Source organism: Ammospiza nelsoni, chromosome 8 (assembly GCF_027579445.1).
Source record: "Ammospiza nelsoni isolate bAmmNel1 chromosome 8, bAmmNel1.pri, whole genome shotgun sequence".
Lineage (NCBI taxonomy): Eukaryota > Metazoa > Chordata > Aves > Passeriformes > Passerellidae > Ammospiza > Ammospiza nelsoni.
This window is the reverse complement of record NC_080640.1, coordinates 35,677,032-35,689,142: the sequence shown is the minus strand read 5'-3', so window position 1 is coordinate 35,689,142 and position 12,111 is coordinate 35,677,032.

The following is a 12,111-nucleotide window of genomic DNA, read 5'->3' as shown; positions in this document are numbered from 1 at the left end:
CCTTCTTGTCAAACACTTGGCAGACGTCCGTGCAACGTCCAGAACACGATGGGAGATGTTTTCTGTGCTCCCGCAGGTTTTCCTTGCCAGACAGAGTGGAAAAGCTTTCTGCTAGGATGTAGACCACAAAAGACGCTAAAGACGAAGGTACGATGCTCTCCGGAGCTAAGAGCCGCTCCCGGGCTTCTTTCGGCAGAAGCCGCGCTAAGAGAGCACTGTGAGCGGTACAATCGTCTTTGCGCGAAGAAGCCGCTTCTTCGGCTCCGGGAGCCAGAGAGAGCGGCAGCATCGGAAAGGTGAAGAAGGAAGCTGTACAACACTGGGATTGTGTGCGCAGCTTGCCAACTGATAGAAAACAGTACCTTACACTTTCCTGACGTTTCCAATCCCATGAATATTCGATTGGAAGCTGTTTTGGACAACTTTTCTTTCCTTCTTGTCAAACACTTGGCAGACATCCGTGCAACGTCCAGAAGACGATGGGAGATGTTTTCTGTGCTCCCGCAGGTTTTCCTTGCCAGACAGAGTGGAAAAGCTTTCTGCTAGGATGTAGACCACAAAAGACGCTAAAGACGAAGGTACGATGCTCTCCGGAGCTAAGCGCCGCTCCCGGGCTTCTTTCGGCAGAAGCGGCGCTAAGAGAGCACTGTGAGCGGTACAATCGTCTTTGCGCGAAGAAGCCGCTTCTTCGGCTCCGGGAGCCGGAGAGAGCGGCAGCATCGCAAAGGTGAAGAAGGAAGCTGTACAACACTGGGATTGTGTGCGCAGCTTGCCAACTGATAGAAAACAGTACCTTACACTTTCCTGACGTTTCCAATCACATGAATATTGGATTTGAAGTTGTTTTGGACAACTTTTCTTTCCTTCATGCCAAACACTTGGCAGACGTCCGTGCAACGTCCAGAACACGATGGGAGATGTTTTCTGTGCTCCCGCAGGTTTTCCTTGCCAGACAGAGTGGAAAAGCTTTCTGCTAGGATGTAGACCACAAAAGACGCTAAAGACGAAGGTACGATGCTCTCCGGAGCTAAGAGCCGCTCCCGGGCTTCTTTCGGCAGAAGCGGCGCTAAGAGAGCACTGTGAGCGGTACAATCGTCTTTGCGCGAAGAAGCCGCTTCTTCGGCTCCGGGAGCCGGAGAGAGCGGCAGCATCGGAAAGGTGAAGAAGGAAGCTGTACAACACTGGGATTGTGTGCGCAGCTTGCCAACTGATAGAAAACAGTACCTTACACTTTCCTGACGTTTCCAATCCCATGAATATTCGATTGGAAGCTGTTTTGGACAACTTTTCTTTCCTTCTTGTCAAACACTTGGCAGACATCCGTGCAACGTCCAGAACACGATGGGAGATGTTTTCTGTGCTCCCGCAGGTTTTCCTTGCCAGACAGAGTGGAAAAGCTTTCTGCTAGGATGTAGACCACAAAAGACGCTAAAGACGAAGGTACGATGCTCTCCGGAGCTAAGAGCCGTTCCCGGGCTTCTTTCGGCAGAAGCCGCGTTAAGGAGAGCACTGTGAGCGGTACAATCGTCTGTGCGCGAAGAAGCTGCTTCTTCGGCTCCGGGAGCCGGAGAGAGCGGCAGCATCGGAAAGGTGAAGAAGGAAGCTGTGCAACACTGGGATTGTGTGCGCAGCTTGCCAACTGATAGAAAATAGTACCTTACACTTTCCTGACGTTTCCAATCACATGAATATTCGATTGGAAGCTGTTTTGGACAACTTTTCTTTCCTTCATGCCAAACACTTGGCAGACCTCCGTGCAACGTGCAGAACACGATGGGAGATGTTTTCTGTGCTCCCGCAGGTTTTCCTTGCCAGACAGAGTGGAAAAGCTTTCTGCTAGGATGTAGACCACAAAAGACGCTAAAGACGAAGGTACGATGCTCTCCGGAGCTAAGAGCCGCTGCCGGGCTTCTTTCGGCAGAAGCGGCGCTAAGAGAGCACTGTGAGCGGTACAATCGTCTTTGCGCGAAGAAGCCGCTTCTTCGGCTCCGGGAGCCAGAGAGAGCGGCAGCATCGGAAAGGTGAAGAAGGAAGCTGTACAACACTGGGATTGTGTGCGCAGCTTGCCAAATGATAGAAAACAGTACCTTACACTTTCCTGACGTTTCCAATCCCATGAATATTCGATTGGAAGCTGTTTTGGACAACTTTTCTTTCCTTCTTGTCAAACACTTGGCAGACCTCCGTGCAACGTCCAGAACACGATGGGAGATGTTTTCTGTGCTCCCGCAGGTTTTCCTTGCCAGACAGAGTGGAAAAGCTTTCTGCTAGGATGTAGACCACAAAAGACGCTAAAGACGAAGGTACGATGCTCTCCGGAGCTAAGAGCCGTTCCCGGGCTTCTTTCGGCAGAAGCCGCGTTAAGGAGAGCACTGTGAGCGGTACAATCGTCTGTGCGCGAAGAAGCTGCTTCTTCGGCTCCGGGAGCCGGAGAGAGCGGCAGCATCGGAAAGGTGAAGAAGGAAGCTGTGCAACACTGGGATTGTGTGCGCAGCTTGCCAACTGATAGAAAATAGTACCTTACACTTTCCTGACATTTCCAATCACATGAATATTCGATTGGAAGCTGTTTTGGACAACTTTTCTTTCCTTCTTGTCAAACACTTGGCAGACGTCCGTGCAACGTCCAGAACACGATGGGAGATGTTTTCTGTGCTCCCGCAGGTTTTCCTTGCCAGACAGAGTGGAAAAGCTTTCTGCTAGGATGTAGACCACAAAAGACGCTAAAGACGAAGGTACGATGCTCTCCGGAGCTAAGAGCCGCTCCCGGGCTTCTTTCGGCAGAAGCGGCGCTAAGAGAGCACTGTGAGCGGTACAATCGTCTGTGCGCGAAGAAGCCGCTTCTTCGGCTCCGGGAGCCGGAGAGAGCGGCAGCATCGGAAAGGTGAAGAAGGAAGCTGTACAACACTGGGATTGTGTGCGCAGCTTGCCAACTGATAGAAAACAGTACCTTACACTTTCCTGACGTTTCCAATCCCATGAATATTCGATTGGAAGCTGTTTTGGACAACTTTTCTTTCCTTCTTGTCAAACACTTGGCAGACATCCGTGCAACGTCCAGAACACGATGGGAGATGTTTTCTGTGCTCCCGCAGGTTTTCCTTGCCAGACAGAGTGGAAAAGCTTTCTGCTAGGATGTAGACCACAAAAGACGCTAAAGACGAAGGTACGATGCTCTCCGGAGCTAAGAGCCGTTCCCGGGCTTCTTTCGGCAGAAGCCGCGTTAAGGAGAGCACTGTGAGCGGTACAATCGTCTGTGCGCGAAGAAGCTGCTTCTTCGGCTCCGGGAGCCGGAGAGAGCGGCAGCATCGGAAAGGTGAAGAAGGAAGCTGTGCAACACTGGGATTGTGTGCGCAGCTTGCCAACTGATAGAAAATAGTACCTTACACTTTCCTGACGTTTCCAATCACATGAATATTCGATTGGAAGCTGTTTTGGACAACTTTTCTTTCCTTCATGCCAAACACTTGGCAGACCTCCGTGCAACGTGCAGAACACGATGGGAGATGTTTTCTGTGCTCCCGCAGGTTTTCCTTGCCAGACAGAGTGGAAAAGCTTTCTGCTAGGATGTAGACCACAAAAGACGCTAAAGACGAAGGTACGATGCTCTCCGGAGCTAAGAGCCGCTCCCGGGCTTCTTTCGGCAGAAGCGGCGCTAAGAGAGCACTGTGAGCGGTACAATCGTCTGTGCGCGAAGAAGCCGCTTCTTCGGCTCCGGGAGCCGGAGAGAGCGGCAGCATCGGAAAGGTGAAGAAGGAAGCTGTACAACACTGGGATTGTGTGCGCAGCTTGCCAAATGATAGAAAACAGTACCTTACACTTTCCTGACGTTTCCAATCACACGAATATTCGATAGGAAACTGTTTTGGACAACTTTTCTTTCCTTCATGCCAAACACTTGGCAGACCTCCGTGCAACGTCCAGAAGACGATGGGAGATGTTTTCTGTGCTCCCGCAGGTTTTCCTTGCCAGACAGAGTGGAAAAGCTTTCTGCTAGGATGTAGACCACAAAAGACGCTAAAGACGAAGGTACGATGCTCTCCGGAGCTAAGAGCCGTTCCCGGGCTTCTTTCGGCAGAAGCCGCGTTAAGGAGAGCACTGTGAGCGGTACAATCGTCTTTGCGCGAAGAAGCCGCTTCTTCGGCTCCGGGAGCCGGAGAGAGCGGCAGCATCGGAAAGGGGAAGAAGGAAGCTGTGCAACACTGGGATTGTGTGTGCAGCTTGCCAACTGATAGAAAACAGTAACCTGCACTTTCCTGACGTTTCCAATCACACGAATATTCGATTGGAAGCTGTTTTGGACAACTTTTCTTTCCTTCATGCCAAACACTTGGCAGACGTCCGTGCAACGTCCAGAACACGATGGGAGATGTTTTCTGTGCTCCCGCAGGTTTTCCTTGCCAGACAGAGTGGAAAAGCTTTCTGCTAGGATGTAGACCACAAAAGACGCTAAAGACGAAGGTACGATGCTCTCCGGAGCTAAGAGCCGCTCCCGGGCTTCTTTCGGCAGAAGCGGCGCTAAGAGAGCACTGTGAGCGGTACAATCGTCTTTGCGCGAAGAAGCCGCTTCTTCGGCTCCGGGAGCCGGAGAGAGCGGCAGCATCGGAAAGGTGAAGAAGGAAGCTGTACAACACTGGGATTGTGTGCGCAGCTTGCCAACTGATAGAAAACAGTACCTTACACTTTCCTGACGTTTCCAATCCCATGAATATTCGATTGGAAGCTGTTTTGGACAACTTTTCTTTCCTTCTTGTCAAACACTTGGCAGACCTCCGTGCAACGTCCAGAACACGATGGGAGATGTTTTCTGTGCTCCCGCAGGTTTTCCTTGCCAGACAGAGTGGAAAAGCTTTCTGCTAGGATGTAGACCACAAAAGACGCTAAAGACGAAGGTACGATGCTCTCCGGAGCTAAGAGCCGCTGCCGGGCTTCTTTCGGCAGAAGCCGCGTTAAGGAGAGCACTGTGAGCGGTACAATCGTCTGTGCGCGAAGAAGCTGCTTCTTCGGCTCCGGGAGCCGGAGAGAGCGGCAGCATCGGAAAGGTGAAGAAGGAAGCTGTGCAACACTGGGATTGTGTGCGCAGCTTGCGAACTGATAGAAAATAGTACCTTACACTTTCCTGACGTTTCCAATCACATGAATATTCGATTGGAAGCTGTTTTGGACAACTTTTCTTTCCTTCTTGTCAAACACTTGGCAGACGTCCGTGCAACGTCCAGAAGACGATGGGAGATGTTTTCTGTGCTCCCGCAGGTTTTCCTTGCCAGACAGAGTGGAAAAGCTTTCTGCTAGGATGTAGACCACAAAAGACGCTAAAGACGAAGGTACGATGCTCTCCGGAGCTAAGAGCCGCTCCCGGGCTTCTTTCGGCAGAAGCCGCGCTAAGAGAGCACTGTGAGCGGTACAATCGTCTTTGCGCGAAGAAGCCGCTTCTTCGGCTCCGGGAGCCAGAGAGAGCGGCAGCATCGGAAAGGTGAAGAAGGAAGCTGTACAACACTGGGATTGTGTGCGCAGCTTGCCAACTGATAGAAAACAGTACCTTACACTTTCCTGACGTTTCCAATCCCATGAATATTCGATTGGAAGCTGTTTTGGACAACTTTTCTTTCCTTCTTGTCAAACACTTGGCAGACATCCGTGCAACGTCCAGAAGACGATGGGAGATGTTTTCTGTGCTCCCGCAGGTTTTCCTTGCCAGACAGAGTGGAAAAGCTTTCTGCTAGGATGTAGACCACAAAAGACGCTAAAGACGAAGGTACGATGCTCTCCGGAGCTAAGAGCCGCTCCCGGGCTTCTTTCGGCAGAAGCGGCGCTAAGAGAGCACTGTGAGCGGTACAATCGTCTTTGCGCGAAGAAGCCGCTTCTTCGGCTCCGGGAGCCGGAGAGAGCGGCAGCATCGCAAAGGTGAAGAAGGAAGCTGTACAACACTGGGATTGTGTGCGCAGCTTGCCAACTGATAGAAAACAGTACCTTACACTTTCCTGACGTTTCCAATCACATGAATATTGGATTTGAAGTTGTTTTGGAAAACTTTTCTTTCCTTCATGCCAAACACTTGGCAGACCTCCGTGCAACGTCCAGAACACGATGGGAGATGTTTTCTGTGCTCCCGCAGGTTTTCCTTGCCAGACAGAGTGGAAAAGCTTTCTGCTAGGATGTAGACCACAAAAGACGCTAAAGACGAAGGTACGATGCTCTCCGGAGCTAAGAGCCGCTCCCGGGCTTCTTTCGGCAGAAGCGGCGCTAAGAGAGCACTGTGAGCGGTACAATCGTCTTTGCGCGAAGAAGCTGCTTCTTCGGCTCCGGGAGCCGGAGAGAGCGGCAGCATCGGAAAGGTGAAGAAGGAAGCTGTACAACACTGGGATTGTGTGCGCAGCTTGCCAACTGATAGAAAACAGTACCTTACACTTTCCTGACGTTTCCAATCCCATGAATATTCGATTGGAAGCTGTTTTGGACAACTTTTCTTTCCTTCTTGTCAAACACTTGGCAGACATCCGTGCAACGTCCAGAACACGATGGGAGATGTTTTCTGTGCTCCCGCAGGTTTTCCTTGCCAGACAGAGTGGAAAAGCTTTCTGCTAGGATGTAGACCACAAAAGACGCTAAAGACGAAGGTACGATGCTCTCCGGAGCTAAGAGCCGTTCCCGGGCTTCTTTCGGCAGAAGCCGCGTTAAGGAGAGCACTGTGAGCGGTACAATCGTCTGTGCGCGAAGAAGCTGCTTCTTCGGCTCCGGGAGCCGGAGAGAGCGGCAGCATCGGAAAGGTGAAGAAGGAAGCTGTGCAACACTGGGATTGTGTGCGCAGCTTGCCAACTGATAGAAAATAGTACCTTACACTTTCCTGACGTTTCCAATCACATGAATATTCGATTGGAAGCTGTTTTGGACAACTTTTCTTTCCTTCATGCCAAACACTTGGCAGACCTCCGTGCAACGTCCAGAACACGATGGGAGATGTTTTCTGTGCTCCCGCAGGTTTTCCTTGCCAGACAGAGTGGAAAAGCTTTCTGCTAGGATGTAGACCACAAAAGACGCTAAAGACGAAGGTACGATGCTCTCCGGAGCTAAGAGCCGCTCCCGGGCTTCTTTCGGCAGAAGCGGCGCTAAGAGAGCACTGTAAGCGGTACAATCGTCTGTGCGCGAAGAAGCCGCTTCTTCGGCTCCGGGAGCCGGAGAGAGCGGCAGCATCGGAAAGGTGAAGAAGGAAGCTGTACAACACTGGGATTGTGTGCGCAGCTTGCCAAATGATAGAAAACAGTACCTTACACTTTCCTGACGTTTCCAATCACACGAATATTCGATAGGAAACTGTTTTGGACAACTTTTCTTTCCTTCATGCCAAACACTTGGCAGACGTCCGTGCAACGTCCAGAAGACGATGGGAGATGTTTTCTGTGCTCCCGCAGGTTTTCCTTGCCAGACAGAGTGGAAAAGCTTTCTGCTAGGATGTAGACCACAAAAGACGCTAAAGACGAAGGTACGATGCTCTCCGGAGCTAAGAGCCGTTCCCGGGCTTCTTTCGGCAGAAGCCGCGTTAAGGAGAGCACTGTGAGCGGTACAATCGTCTTTGCGCGAAGAAGCTGCTTCTTCGGCTCCGGGAGCCGGAGAGAGCGGCAGCATCGGAAAGGGGAAGAAGGAAGCTGTGCAACACTGGGATTGTGTGTGCAGCTTGCCAACTGATAGAAAACAGTAACCTGCACTTTCCTGACGTTTCCAATCACACGAATATTCGATTGGAAGCTGTTTTGGACAACTTTTCTTTCCTTCATGCCAAACACTTGGCAGACGTCCGTGCAACGTCCAGAACACGATGGGAGATGTTTTCTGTGCTCCCGCAGGTTTTCCTTGCCAGACAGAGTGGAAAAGCTTTCTGCTAGGATGTAGACCACAAAAGACGCTAAAGACGAAGGTACGATGCTCTCCGGAGCTAAGAGCCGCTCCTGGGCTTCTTTCGGCAGAAGCGGCGCTAAGAGAGCACTGTGAGCGGTACAATCGTCTTTGCGCGAAGAAGCCGCTTCTTCGGCTCCGGGAGCCAGAGAGAGCGGCAGCATCGGAAAGGTGAAGAAGGAAGCTGTACAACACTGGGATTGTGTGCGCAGCTTGCCAACTGATAGAAAACAGTACCTTACACTTTCCTGACGTTTCCAATCCCATGAATATTCGATTGGAAGCTGTTTTGGACAACTTTTCTTTCCTTCTTGTCAAACACTTGGCAGACCTCCGTGCAACGTCCAGAACACGATGGGAGATGTTTTCTGTGCTCCCGCAGGTTTTCCTTGCCAGACAGAGTGGAAAAGCTTTCTGCTAGGATGTAGACCACAAAAGACGCTAAAGACGAAGGTACGATGCTCTCCGGAGCTAAGAGCCGCTGCCGGGCTTCTTTCGGCAGAAGCCGCGTTAAGGAGAGCACTGTGAGCGGTACAATCGTCTGTGCGCGAAGAAGCTGCTTCTTCGGCTCCGGGAGCCGGAGAGAGCGGCAGCATCGGAAAGGTGAAGAAGGAAGCTGTGCAACACTGGGATTGTGTGCGCAGCTTGCCAACTGATAGAAAATAGTACCTTACACTTTCCTGACGTTTCCAATCACATGAATATTCGATTGGAAGCTGTTTTGGACAACTTTTCTTTCCTTCTTGTCAAACACTTGGCAGACGTCCGTGCAACGTCCAGAACACGATGGGAGATGTTTTCTGTGCTCCCGCAGGTTTTCCTTGCCAGACAGAGTGGAAAAGCTTTCTGCTAGGATGTAGACCACAAAAGACGCTAAAGACGAAGGTACGATGCTCTCCGGAGCTAAGAGCCGCTCCCGGGCTTCTTTCGGCAGAAGCCGCGCTAAGAGAGCACTGTGAGCGGTACAATCGTCTTTGCGCGAAGAAGCCGCTTCTTCGGCTCCGGGAGCCGGAGAGAGCGGCAGCATCGGAAAGGTGAAGAAGGAAGCTGTACAACACTGGGATTGTGTGCGCAGCTTGCCAACTGATAGAAAACAGTACCTTACACTTTCCTGACGTTTCCAATCACATGAATATTGGATTTGAAGTTGTTTTGGACAACTTTTCTTTCCTTCATGCCAAACACTTGGCAGACCTCCGTGCAACGTCCAGAAGACGATGGGAGATGTTTTCTGTGCTCCCGCAGGTTTTCCTTGCCAGACAGAGTGGAAAAGCTTTCTGCTAGGATGTAGACCACAAAAGACGCTAAAGACGAAGGTACGATGCTCTCCGGAGCTAAGAGCCGCTCCCGGGCTTCTTTCGGCAGAAGCGGCGCTAAGAGAGCACTGTGAGCGGTACAATCGTCTTTGCGCGAAGAAGCCGCTTCTTCGGCTCCGGGAGCCGGAGAGAGCGGCAGCATCGGAAAGGTGAAGAAGGAAGCTGTACAACACTGGGATTGTGTGCGCAGCTTGCCAACTGATAGAAAACAGTACCTTACACTTTCCTGACGTTTCCAATCCCATGAATATTCGATTGGAAGCTGTTTTGGACAACTTTTCTTTCCTTCTTGTCAAACACTTGGCAGACATCCGTGCAACGTCCAGAACACGATGGGAGATGTTTTCTGTGCTCCCGCAGGTTTTCCTTGCCAGACAGAGTGGAAAAGCTTTCTGCTAGGATGTAGACCACAAAAGACGCTAAAGACGAAGGTACGATGCTCTCCGGAGCTAAGAGCCGTTCCCGGGCTTCTTTCGGCAGAAGCCGCGTTAAGGAGAGCACTGTGAGCGGTACAATCGTCTGTGCGCGAAGAAGCTGCTTCTTCGGCTCCGGGAGCCGGAGAGAGCGGCAGCATCGGAAAGGTGAAGAAGGAAGCTGTGCAACACTGGGATTGTGTGCGCAGCTTGCCAACTGATAGAAAATAGTACCTTACACTTTCCTGACGTTTCCAATCACATGAATATTCGATTGGAAGCTGTTTTGGACAACTTTTCTTTCCTTCATGCCAAACACTTGGCAGACCTCCGTGCAACGTGCAGAACACGATGGGAGATGTTTTCTGTGCTCCCGCAGGTTTTCCTTGCCAGACAGAGTGGAAAAGCTTTCTGCTAGGATGTAGACCACAAAAGACGCTAAAGACGAAGGTACGATGCTCTCCGGAGCTAAGAGCCGCTCCCGGGCTTCTTTCGGCAGAAGCGGCGCTAAGAGAGCACTGTGAGCGGTACAATCGTCTGTGCGCGAAGAAGCCGCTTCTTCGGCTCCGGGAGCCGGAGAGAGCGGCAGCATCGGAAAGGTGAAGAAGGAAGCTGTACAACACTGGGATTGTGTGCGCAGCTTGCCAAATGATAGAAAACAGTACCTTACACTTTCCTGACGTTTCCAATCACACGAATATTCGATAGGAAACTGTTTTGGACAACTTTTCTTTCCTTCATGCCAAACACTTGGCAGACGTCCGTGCAACGTCCAGAAGACGATGGGAGATGTTTTCTGTGCTCCCGCAGGTTTTCCTTGCCAGACAGAGTGGAAAAGCTTTCTGCTAGGATGTAGACCACAAAAGACGCTAAAGACGAAGGTACGATGCTCTCCGGAGCTAAGAGCCGTTCCCGGGCTTCTTTCGGCAGAAGCCGCGTTAAGGAGAGCACTGTGAGCGGTACAATCGTCTTTGCGCGAAGAAGCTGCTTCTTCGGCTCCGGGAGCCGGAGAGAGCGGCAGCATCGGAAAGGGGAAGAAGGAAGCTGTGCAACACTGGGATTGTGTGTGCAGCTTGCCAACTGATAGAAAACAGTAACCTGCACTTTCCTGACGTTTCCAATCACACGAATATTCGATTGGAAGCTGTTTTGGACAACTTTTCTTTCCTTCATGCCAAACACTTGGCAGACGTCCGTGCAACGTCCAGAACACGATGGGAGATGTTTTCTGTGCTCCCGCAGGTTTTCCTTGCCAGACAGAGTGGAAAAGCTTTCTGCTAGGATGTAGACCACAAAAGACGCTAAAGACGAAGGTACGATGCTCTCCGGAGCTAAGAGCCGCTCCTGGGCTTCTTTCGGCAGAAGCGGCGCTAAGAGAGCACTGTGAGCGGTACAATCGTCTTTGCGCGAAGAAGCCGCTTCTTCGGCTCCGGGAGCCAGAGAGAGCGGCAGCATCGGAAAGGGGAAGAAGGAAGCTGTACAACACTGGGATTGTGTGCGCAGCTTGCCAACTGATAGAAAACAGTACCTTACACTTTCCTGACGTTTCCAATCCCATGAATATTCGATTGGAAGCTGTTTTGGACAACTTTTCTTTCCTTCTTGTCAAACACTTGGCAGACCTCCGTGCAACGTCCAGAACACGATGGGAGATGTTTTCTGTGCTCCCGCAGGTTTTCCTTGCCAGACAGAGTGGAAAAGCTTTCTGCTAGGATGTAGACCACAAAAGACGCTAAAGACGAAGGTACGATGCTCTCCGGAGCTAAGAGCCGCTGCCGGGCTTCTTTCGGCAGAAGCCGCGTTAAGGAGAGCACTGTGAGCGGTACAATCGTCTGTGCGCGAAGAAGCTGCTTCTTCGGCTCCGGGAGCCGGAGAGAGCGGCAGCATCGGAAAGGTGAAGAAGGAAGCTGTGCAACACTGGGATTGTGTGCGCAGCTTGCCAACTGATAGAAAATAGTACCTTACACTTTCCTGACGTTTCCAATCACATGAATATTCGATTGGAAGCTGTTTTGGACAACTTTTCTTTCCTTCTTGTCAAACACTTGGCAGACGTCCGTGCAACGTCCAGAACACGATGGGAGATGTTTTCTGTGCTCGCGCAGGTTTTCCTTGCCAGACAGAGTGGAAAAGCTTTCTGCTAGGATGTAGACCACAAAAGACGCTAAAGACGAAGGTACGATGCTCTCCGGAGCTAAGAGCCGCTCCCGGGCTTCTTTCGGCAGAAGCCGCGCTAAGAGAGCACTGTGAGCGGTACAATCGTCTTTGCGCGAAGAAGCCGCTTCTTCGGCTCCGGGAGCCAGAGAGAGCGGCAGCATCGGAAAGGTGAAGAAGGAAGCTGTACAACACTGGGATTGTGTGCGCAGCTTGCCAACTGATAGAAAACAGTACCTTACACTTTCCTGACGTTTCCAATCACATGAATATTCGATTGGAAGCTGTTTTGGACAACTTTTCTTTCCTTCTTGTCAAACACTTGGCAGACCTCCGTG